A 10,384-nucleotide genomic window follows, 5' to 3' on the forward strand; every position below is an offset into this window, starting at 1 on the left:
TAATTTTGATTGTGGAGTCTGTCAGGAAAAACAGGAAAGCAGAGATGCTCAAAACATCCTTCTCCTTTCCTAAGGCTGGCCCTGCACACCATTTTGCCCCTTTTGTGTAATTACATATTTGCTCTATTCATCACACAACAACCTAGTGATTTGTTTTGAGCTGGGTCTTTGACTAGACTATGAGCTTTGTGGTGTCTGGGCACTGACGCTTCCAGCACTTATATGTAAATGAGCAGCTTACTGACAATGCATTAAAAAAGTTTTAAAAAATATGAGATCACATACAGACTAGAAGCTACAAGGAGCCTTCCACAGAAACATAAAAACAAACAAACAAACCAAAACAGAAAAAATGGCTGAGCAAACCATACAGCAGCTCTTGGAAAACACTCACAGGCTTATGACAACCATGCAAGTATTCCAATCAATAAAAAGCCCTTGTCAAAATGGTGGTGGAAAGTTTTGTGGCTTTTATGTCCTTGTCCCAATCCCTCCCCACACAGCAGCAGGAAACTGAAGATTCCTTCCACGTTTTCTGGCCCTGTTACTGGTATGTCATAAAATATAATGCATAAATATACCCACCACCCACAAGCATTATTTCCACCTTCACCTGAACAGCAGGTGCTCCTTCTTACGGATCTCCCACTCAGGTGCAATACCCCATTCTCAGTTGTGCTTCCTCTTCTTGACGCTTTTTTCCTCAGTGGGTTGCTGGACCTATATGTAAGTGTGTGTATAAATAAAACCGTAATAATATAAATACACAAATGTATATGTGCATCAATCATAAACTGCAAAGATATTCTTCCAACAGACATATATATATACACACACAATACGCATGAGAGAGAGAGAGAGAGAAATATCCATATCCATATGCAACACTAGAATATAAGCTTGAACCAAAGCTCTCTCATGATGATGTCATCATCATTTTATCAGTAAGGAACCCTGGACCAGTGCATGCCCACTAGCCTGTGCTCTATACTGCAAAACACAAATTCAGTTAATAGAAACATCAAATGTTAAAGGACTCACATCACAGATTCAACCGGGCTGGGAAGACTTTTGTCATTTCCTTCTGAGATGGGACCCTGTTCTACATGCTCACCTGCTACTCCAAATTGAAAACACACATTGTTATTTTGGAAAGTGTAAGAACGTAGCCATATATATAACATTCCATGGCAAAATGGTGATTTGTACTTTTAAAATTTTGAATTTATCTTAATTTTGAAAATATTTTCAAACTAATTCACAGAGCAATGATAAGTACTCACGCTTTCCAATCAAACAAGCATAGACGAGCCTAGACGCTGAAGAAGCTATTGCAAATCACCTTAACGCCATAGCAAAAGACAGAAGACATCCTGAGCTTTGCTTTCTCACAACTGTGACTCCATCATGAAGACGAAAAAATGGGTAGAGAATTGAAACTGAATGACTACTGCTTTCGTCTCCACTTGGATTTGCTAGGGCCCATTTCACCCCACACTCCTTCCTAAAATCGTAGTCTGCCAGCATAGCCTCACCTATTCTCCTTCCTAATAATGAGGTGAGAAATTGCAGCCAGAGTAAACGCTATGCTCTCACGGGACACCCTGCCAGTACTTACATCTTGTAGGCCGTAAAGTCACCAGCCCACAGCTGCTCCTGTGCAGTTCCCAGGCTCCTCTCCCCATCAACACTTGTCCTTTCTCCAAGGGCCTCTACCTAGGAGCTTAGAACTGTCCTGTCTCAGAGGGTTCCAGGAGCTCCTGGACTCAGACACCCCTCTAACAGCACCCGCATACCAGCTTCCATCTTCACTTGATCCCTCCCCCATGGGCTCCACCTCCTCCCCTTTCGCTCTGTGCCCAGCCACAATAACGAGTCCCATGGTGGCATTGGCGACCTGTGGAGCCGGACGAGTTCCCTTTTCTCAGAAGCCACGGGATCAGCTGCTGCAGGACCTGTGCAGTTAGCTGAGTTCTCCACATTCACTCACACCCACTTCCAGGAAGACTGTCTGTGGACCCACTGCCGCCCCCACCAGTGAGAGAATCAAGACATGAAAGAATGAAGACACAACCTCTGGCCTGCAGAGCTCATGGGACAGCGGGGAGCAAGGCGATGCGCAGTCAAATAGACACGATAGTAGCCAGACATGCGAGCAAGAGGGTCTGCAGTAAGGCGACTGAGGGGGGCAAGCATTCTCCGGCTGACTGAAGTTTTTGTGACTGAAGTTTTCCTAGCTCTGTGGAGCACCTGAGTCCACCAGTACCTGAAATCGAAAAATGAACTTGAAAGACTTTCTTTTTCTCTCCTACCAACCTTTCTTTCCCTTCCAGGCTTTGGAGAATATGAGCCCCAGCTTACTCTAATAATGCACGTGTTTGAAAATTCACCACAGAAATAAATCTTTTAAATATCTCTCCTCTTCTGCCCTCTTCAAAATACCTGTTTTTATATATCGCCTGTAACCATTTTCTGTTTCACGAAGTTTGTCATGTTTGTGGTCTTACCTAATCTAATACGACAAGACATCCATAGTTCTTGCTGCATTATTGTATCGCTCAAAAATCATTGATCCCAGCTGCACAACACCAGCAGAACCCACCTTAGTTGTTGAACTCTGTTTCACCCACTGCCTTTGAAATGGCTCTTTATCATCAGCCTACATCCCCAATTAATTTTGTATGTAACCTCTTTTACTTTTCTTCCAATATTGTTTATACCTGTACCACTACTGCAGCATTTTAATTCTGCTGTAGCTTAAATTATCAAACGAAGTACTGCCACCTCCTCACAATTGGATTTCCTTTCTACTCACCTCACTGGTCTTCAGATTGTCCTGCAGAATCACTGATCAGGTACAAAAATATTCCTGTTGAGATATTAGTTACCATTTTTATATCACATGTTAACTCTGGGACAATAGCCATCTTTCTATTTTAGAATCTCTCAACAAACAAACAAAAAAAAAGTCACTCCTCAATTCCTCAAGACTTTTAACATATCCCACACAATGACTGTGTTATTGGCTTCATATTAGTTCTTCACATTCAAATTAAATTTATTCATGGGCATTTTTATTTTTCCATTCCATTGCTCACCCGTGTTTGCTTTTACTCCACTGTGTTTTTCACACAAGTCAAACAATCTCCGTTTTCAAATAATATGATTCCATACCTAGAAAATCCCAGACTCTCTGCCCAAAATCTGCTTGATCTTATAAACAACTTCAGGAAAGCTTCAAGATACAAAATGAATGTACAAAAACAGAAGCGTTTCTCTACACCAACTACCTTGAAGCTCAGAGCCAAATCAGAAACACAATCCCATTCACAATTGCCACAGAAAGAATAAAATACCTAGGAATACAGCTAACCAGGGAGGAGAACCATCTCTACTATGAGAACTACAAAACACTGCTCAAAGAAATCAGAGATGACACAAACAAATGGAAAAACATTCCATGCTCGTGAACAGGAAGAATATTGTCAAAATGGCCAATCTGACCAAAGCAATTCATACATTCAGTGATATTCCTATTAAACTACCAATGACATTCCTCACGGAATTAGAAAAAAAAACACTACTTTAAAATTCATATGGAGCCAAAAAGGAGCCCAAATAGCCAAGGCAATCCTAAAGAAAAAGAATGAAGCCAAAGCATCATATTACCTGACTTCAGAGTATAATACAAGGCCATTGTAAACAAAACAGCATGGTATCAATACCAAATCAGTCACAAAGACTAATGAAATAGAATACACAGCCCAGAAATAATGCTGCACACCTCACGCCTATTACCATCTGATCTTCAACAAAGTTGACAAAAACAAGCAATGTAGACAGGACTCTCTATCCAATAAATGGTGATGCATGTAAAAGATTGAAACAGGACCACCTCTTATTAAGAAAAATTAACTAAAGGTGGATTCAGAAACTAAATGTAAAACTCAAATTCATAAAAATCCTGGAAGACCCAGGCATTCTCATCCTGGACGTAGGAAAGAGCAAAGATTTCATAATGAAGATGCCAAAAGCAATTGCAACAAAAGCAAACATTGCCAAATGGAATGTAATGAAACTAAAGAGCTCCTGCACAGCAAAAAAAACACAAAACAAAACAGAACAAAAAACAACTATCCACAGAGACAACACACAACACAGAGAATGGGAGAAACTATTTACAAACTATGCATCTATCTAAGGTCTCGTATCCACAATCTATAAAGAACTTAAAGAAATTTACAAAAAACAAAAAATAAAAAGACACGCCACGTGCGGTGCCTCACACTTCTAATCCCAGCACTTTCGAAGGCCAAGATGGGCAGATCACTGGAAGCTAGGATTTCGAGACCAGCCTGGCAAACATGAAAAACCCTGGCTCTACCATAAAATACAAACATTAGCTGGGAGAGGTGGTGCACGCCTGTAATCCCAGATAATAGTGTGGCTGAGGCAGCAGAATAGCTTGAACCCAGGAAGTGGAGGTTGCAGTGAGTGGAGATCGTGCTACTGCTCTCCAGCCTGGGCAACAGACCGAGACTGCGTCTCAATAAACAAAACAAAACAACCCATACCAGTAAAAAGTGGGCCAAGGACACGAACAGACACATTCAAAGGAAGACATGCATGAGGCCACAGCATATGAAATAAAGCTCAAAGTCACTGACCATTGGAGAAATACAATTCAAACCACAATGAGATATCATCTCACACCAGGCAGAATGGCTATTATTAAAAAGTAAAAAAATAAAATAACAGATGCTGGTGAAATTGTAGAGAAAAAGAAACACTTATTCACTGTTGGTGGAAGTGTAAATTAGTTCAACCATCGTGGGAAACAGTGTGCTGATTTCCCAGAGACCTAGGATATTATCCAGGAGAACTTCCCCCATCTAGCAAGACAGGACAACATTCAAATTCAGGAAATACAGAGAACACTACTCTGTTACTCCTTGGGAAGAGCAACCTGAAGACAACAATCATCAGATTCTTCAAGGTTGAAACAAAAGGAAAAATGTTAAGGGCAGCCACAGAGAAAGGTCAGGTTACCTACGAAGGAGAGCCCATCAGACTAACAGCGGATCTCTCTACAGAAACCCTACAAGTCAGAAGAGAGTGGGGGCTGATATTCAACATTCATAAAGAAAAGAATTTCAACCCGGAATTTCATACCCAGCAAAACTAAGCTTCATAAGGGAAGGAGAAACAAAATCCTTTCCAGGACAGCAAATGCTGAGGGAGTTTGTCACCGTCAGGCCTGCCTTACAAGAGCTCCTGAAGGAAGCACTAAATATGAAAAGGAAAAACCAGTACCAGCCACTGAAAAACAAACAGAAATATAAAGACAATGACACTATGAAGTGAAGACACTGCATCAACTAATGTGCAAAGTAACCAGCTAGCATCATGATGACAGGATCAAATTCACACATAACAATATTAATCTTAAATGTGGAGACTGGCACATTGGATAAAATGTCAAGACCCATCGGTGTGATACATACAGAAGACCCATCTCACGTGCAAAGGACACACAGGCTCAAAATAAAGGGATGGAGGAATATTGACCAAGAAAATGGAAAGCAAAAAAAAAGCAGGGGTTGAAATCCCAGTCTCTGATAAAACAGACTTTAAATCAAAAAAATACAAAATTAGCTTGGCATGGTGGTGCATGCCTGTAATCCCAGCTACTAGTGTGGCTGAGGCAGGAGAATCACTTCAAACAGGGAGGCAGAGGTTGCAGTGAGCGGAGACCATGCAACTGCACTCCAGCCTGGGCAACAGACTGAGACTCTATCTCAGAAAACAAAACAAAACAAAAAATAATACCACTAAAAAGTGGCCCAAGGACAGGAACAAACACATTTAAAAAAAGACATGCATGCGGCCAACAAGCATATGAAATAAAGTTCAAAGCCACTGATCATTAGAGAAGTGCAATTCAAGCCACAATGATATATCATCTCCCACCAATCAGAATGGCTATTATTAAAAAGTAAAAAATAAAATAAAATTTAAAAAATAACAGGTGCTGGTGATGTTGTGGAGAAAAAGAAACACTTAATCACTGTTGGTGGAAGTGTACATTAGTTCAACCATTGTGGGAAACAGTGTGCTCATTCCCCAGAGACCTAAAAACAGAACTACCATTCGATCCAAGCAATCCCATTACTGGGTATACAGTCAAAGGGATATAAACTGTTCTGTTATAAAGACACATGTACACATATGTTCACTGCAGCACTATTCACAATACCAAAGACATGGAATCAACCAAAAAGCCCATCAATGGTAGACTGGATAAAGAAAATGTAGTACATATATACCACGGAATAGTATGCAGCCATAAAAACGAATGACACTATCTCTGTTGCTGGAATAAGGATGGAGCTGGAGGTCATTATACTTAGCAAAGCAAAGCATGAACAGAAAACTAAATACTGTATGTTCTCACTTATAAGTGGGAGCTAAAAATGAGAAAAAATCAACACACAGAGGAGAACAACAGACACTGGGGCCTACCAAAGACTGGAGGATGGGAGGAGGGAGAGGATCAGGAAAAATAGCTCATGAGTACCAGGCTTAATACCTGGGTGACAAAATAATCTGTACAACAAACCCCCATGACACAAGTTCACTTGCATAACAAACCTGCACCACATGTATGTCTGAACTTAAAAGATACAAAAAGAATAAGAAAAAATAGATTTCAAAACAAAAACTTTGAGAAGAGACTAAAAGGTCACTATATAATAATAAAGAGGTCAATTCATCAAGAGGATATTAACAATTTTAAATATATATGCACGCAACACTTGAGCACCCAGATATATAAAACAAATGCAATTAGAGCTAGAGAGAGAGATAGGCCCCAATAAAATAATAGATGGAGACTTCAGCACCCCACATTCAGTATTGGACAGATCTGCCAAACAGAAACTCAACAACAACAACAAAACAACAACAAAAACAAACAAACAAACAAAAAAAACAGAGTTAATCTGCACTACAGACACATAGATCTAATAGATATTTACAGAACATTTCATCCAACGGCCACAGAATACACATTCTTTTCCCCAGCACATGGATCATTCTCAAGGACAAGACCATATGTTAGGTCTCAAAACATTTAAAAAAAAAAAACCTGAAATAATATCATGGATCTTGTCAGACCACAGTGGCATAATACTAGAAATTAGTAACAAGAGGAATTTTGGAAACTATACAAATACATGAAAACTGAATAGGGGAAGCTCGAGCTGTTGTGGGGTCCGCGCGGGAGTCGGGGTGGCAGAGCCATGGTCGGGCAACTGAGCGAGGGGGCCATTGCGACCATCATGCAGCAGGGGGATACATCCATAAAGCCCATCCTCCAAGTCATCAACATCCCTCCCATTACTATGGGGAATAGTCCTCCATGTTATCGACTGCTTGTGAGTGATGGATTGAACCCTCAATCCTCTTTCATGTTGGCAACACAGTTGAACCCCCTTGTGGAGCAAGAACAACTGTCCAGCAACTGTGTTTGCCAGATTAACTGATTTATCATGAACACTTTGAAAGACGGAAGGAGAGTAGTTATTTTGATGGAATTAGAAGTTTTGAAGTCAGCTGAAGTAGTTGGAGTAAAGATTGGCAATCCAGTGCCCTATAATGAAGGACACGGGCAGCCACAAGCAGCTCCTCCAGTGTCAGCAGGCAGCCCAGCGGCAAGCAGCAAGCCCCAGCAATAGCACGGAAGCTCCGGAGCGGGTTCCACTGTTTCTAAGGCTTATGGTGCTTCAAAGACATTTGGAAAAGCTGGAGGTCCCAGCCTGTCAAACACTTCTGGGGGAACACAGTCCAAAGTGATGCCCATTGCCAGCCTCACTCCTTACCAGTTCAAGTGGACTATTTGTGCTCATGTTACCAACAAAAGTCAGATCTGTACCTGGAGCAACTCCCGAGGGGAAGGGAAGCGTTTCTCTCTGGAACTGGTTGATGAAAGTGGTGAAATCAGAGCTACAGCTTTCAGCGAGCAAGTGGACAAGTTCTTTCCCCTTATTGAAGTGAACAAGGTGTATTATTTCCCAAAAGGCACCCTGAAGATTGCTAACAAACAGTTCACAGCTGTTAAAAATGACTTCGAGATGACCTTCAATAACGAGACTTCCGTCATGCCCTGTGAAGATGGCCATCATTTACCTACGGTTCAGTTTGATCTCACGGGGATTGATGACCTCGAGAACAAGATGAAAGACTCACTTGTAGAAATCATGGGGATCTGCAAGAGCTACAAAGATGCCACTAAAATCACAGTGAGGTCTAACAACAGAGAGGTTGCGAAGAGGAATATCTACTTAATGGACACATCCGGGAAGGTGGTGACTGCTACGCTGTGGGGGGAAGATGCTGATAAATTTGATGGTTCTAGGCAGTCCGTATTGGTTATCAAAGGAGCCAGAGTCTCTGATTTCGGTGGACGGAGCCTCTCCGTGCTGTCTTCAAGCACTATCATTGCGAATCCTGACATCCCGGAGGCCTATAAGCTTCGTGGTTGGTTTGACGCAGAAGGACAAGCCTTAGACGGTGTTTCCATCTCTGATCTAAAGAGCGGCAGTGTTGGAGGGGGCAACACCAACTGGAAAACCTTGTACGAGGTCAAATTCGAGAACCTGGGCCAAGGCAACAAGCCGGACTACTTCAGTTCTGTGGCCACAGTGGTGTATCCTCGCAAAGAGAACTGCATGTACCAAGCCTGCCCGACTCAGGACTGCAATAAGAAAGTGATTGATCAACAGAACGGATTGTACCGCTGTGAGAAGTGCGACACCGAATTTCCCAATTTCAAGTACCACATGATCCTGTCAGTAAATATTGCAGATTTTCAAGAGAATCAGTGGGTGACTTGTTTCCAGGAGTCTGCTGAAGCTATCCTTGGACAAAATGCTGCTTATCTTGGGGATTTAAAAGATAAGAATGAACAGGCATTTGAAGAAGTTTTCCAGAATGCCAACTTCCGATCTTTCATATTCAGAGTCAGGGTCAAAGTAGAGACCTACAACGAAGAGTCTCGAATTAAGGCCACTGTGATGGACGTGAAGTCGGTGGACTACAGAGAGTACGGACGAAGGCTGGTCCTGAGCATCAGGAGAAGCGCGTCAATGTGAGGAGAGCAGTGCCGATTGGGCAGAAGTTTGCAAATAAAGAGCCAGAATAGAATCGATTTCCTCCCACCTCTGTGTGACGATCCCATGTTGGCTACTCAGCACAGAGGCTCTCTATGCTGGACTAAGCAATTTCCTCTCTTGTGTACATCTCAGAACCCATCAGTAGGCAAAGGAAAATATGTGCGGGTGGCTGTGGTGTAGACCGTGTCAGGCCTAGGGAGTCAGCCAGTGGTTAGTGTAAGACCAGTCACTCCCTCTGCCTTCAGGCTTTTGTAAATTTCATTATCATCAAGCAGGAATTATGTCATAAGTCACTGACCCTAACTGCAGACCATGAAGTAAATTATGTAACAAGGTTTTTCCTGCTCCAGCAGTGACCCCCCAACCTCACAACTTGGGTTCTTCTCAGCAGGGAGAGCTGAGAAGCGTTTGTGGGCACTTGGGTATTTTAGTAACTGTGTCTTCCTAGAATTCAAAGGCTCTCTCGTTCTAGAGGTGCTACATAGTTGTTAATGCTTGGAATGGCAATAGGGTAGAATTATTAATCAAAGGCATCTCTTTTATATCTGAAGAGTATCCTTCCTTCAGGGTTTAATAGACTGAGTCAGATGGGTCTGATATTAATCAAAATTGTCTCTTCTGAGGACTGCTGATAAGCATTAACTTGCTGTCCCCTAGGGAAATCCAAGCGACTACAAAGCGTTTCTTTAGTTTCCATTTCAATTAATGTTGCATTTCGCTTGGTGAATGCATACTTTTTCTACCTGTACATATTCCTGGCATTCGTATATTTTGTTTTTTTGACTAAAGCTACGTTACATGGAAAGGATTTTGAAGCCTTTTGTTTCCCTTGCTTTGTTTTAATAAACAGTATATACTTTGCTTGTGAAAAAAAAAAAAAAAAAAGGAAACTGAATAATCTGATCCTGAATGAATAATGGGTCAATGAAGAAGCTAAGAAGGAAATTTAAAAATTTATTGAAACAAATGACGATGGAAACACAACATACCAAAACCGATGGGATACAGCAAAAGCAGTACTCAGAAAGAGGTTTATAGCCATAAGTGCCTACAACAAAACAGGTAAAAACTTCAAATAAACAATATAATGATGCATCTTAAAGAGCTGCAAAGAAAGAGCAAACCAAAAATTAGAAGAAAAGAAATAATGAAGATTCCAGCAGAAATAAATGAAATTGAAATGAAAAAAACCACACAAAAGATCAATAACA

The 10,384-nt window shown here is 41.4% G+C and overlaps 1 pseudogene across 1 annotated transcript; it reads left to right on the forward strand.

The window, feature by feature from the left end:
* Nucleotides 1-7,256: 7,256 nt before the first annotated feature.
* Nucleotides 7,257-10,038, forward strand: LOC101022464 (annotated as a pseudogene). Its single transcript, XR_641947.4, has one exon. The product of XR_641947.4 is annotated as a replication protein A 70 kDa DNA-binding subunit pseudogene (transcript).
* The last annotated feature ends 346 nt before the right edge of the window (nt 10,039-10,384 follow it).

The sequence above is a fragment of the Papio anubis genome, unplaced genomic scaffold, assembly GCF_008728515.1.
Source record: "Papio anubis isolate 15944 unplaced genomic scaffold, Panubis1.0 scaffold1580, whole genome shotgun sequence".
NCBI classification, from domain to species: domain Eukaryota; kingdom Metazoa; phylum Chordata; class Mammalia; order Primates; family Cercopithecidae; genus Papio; species Papio anubis.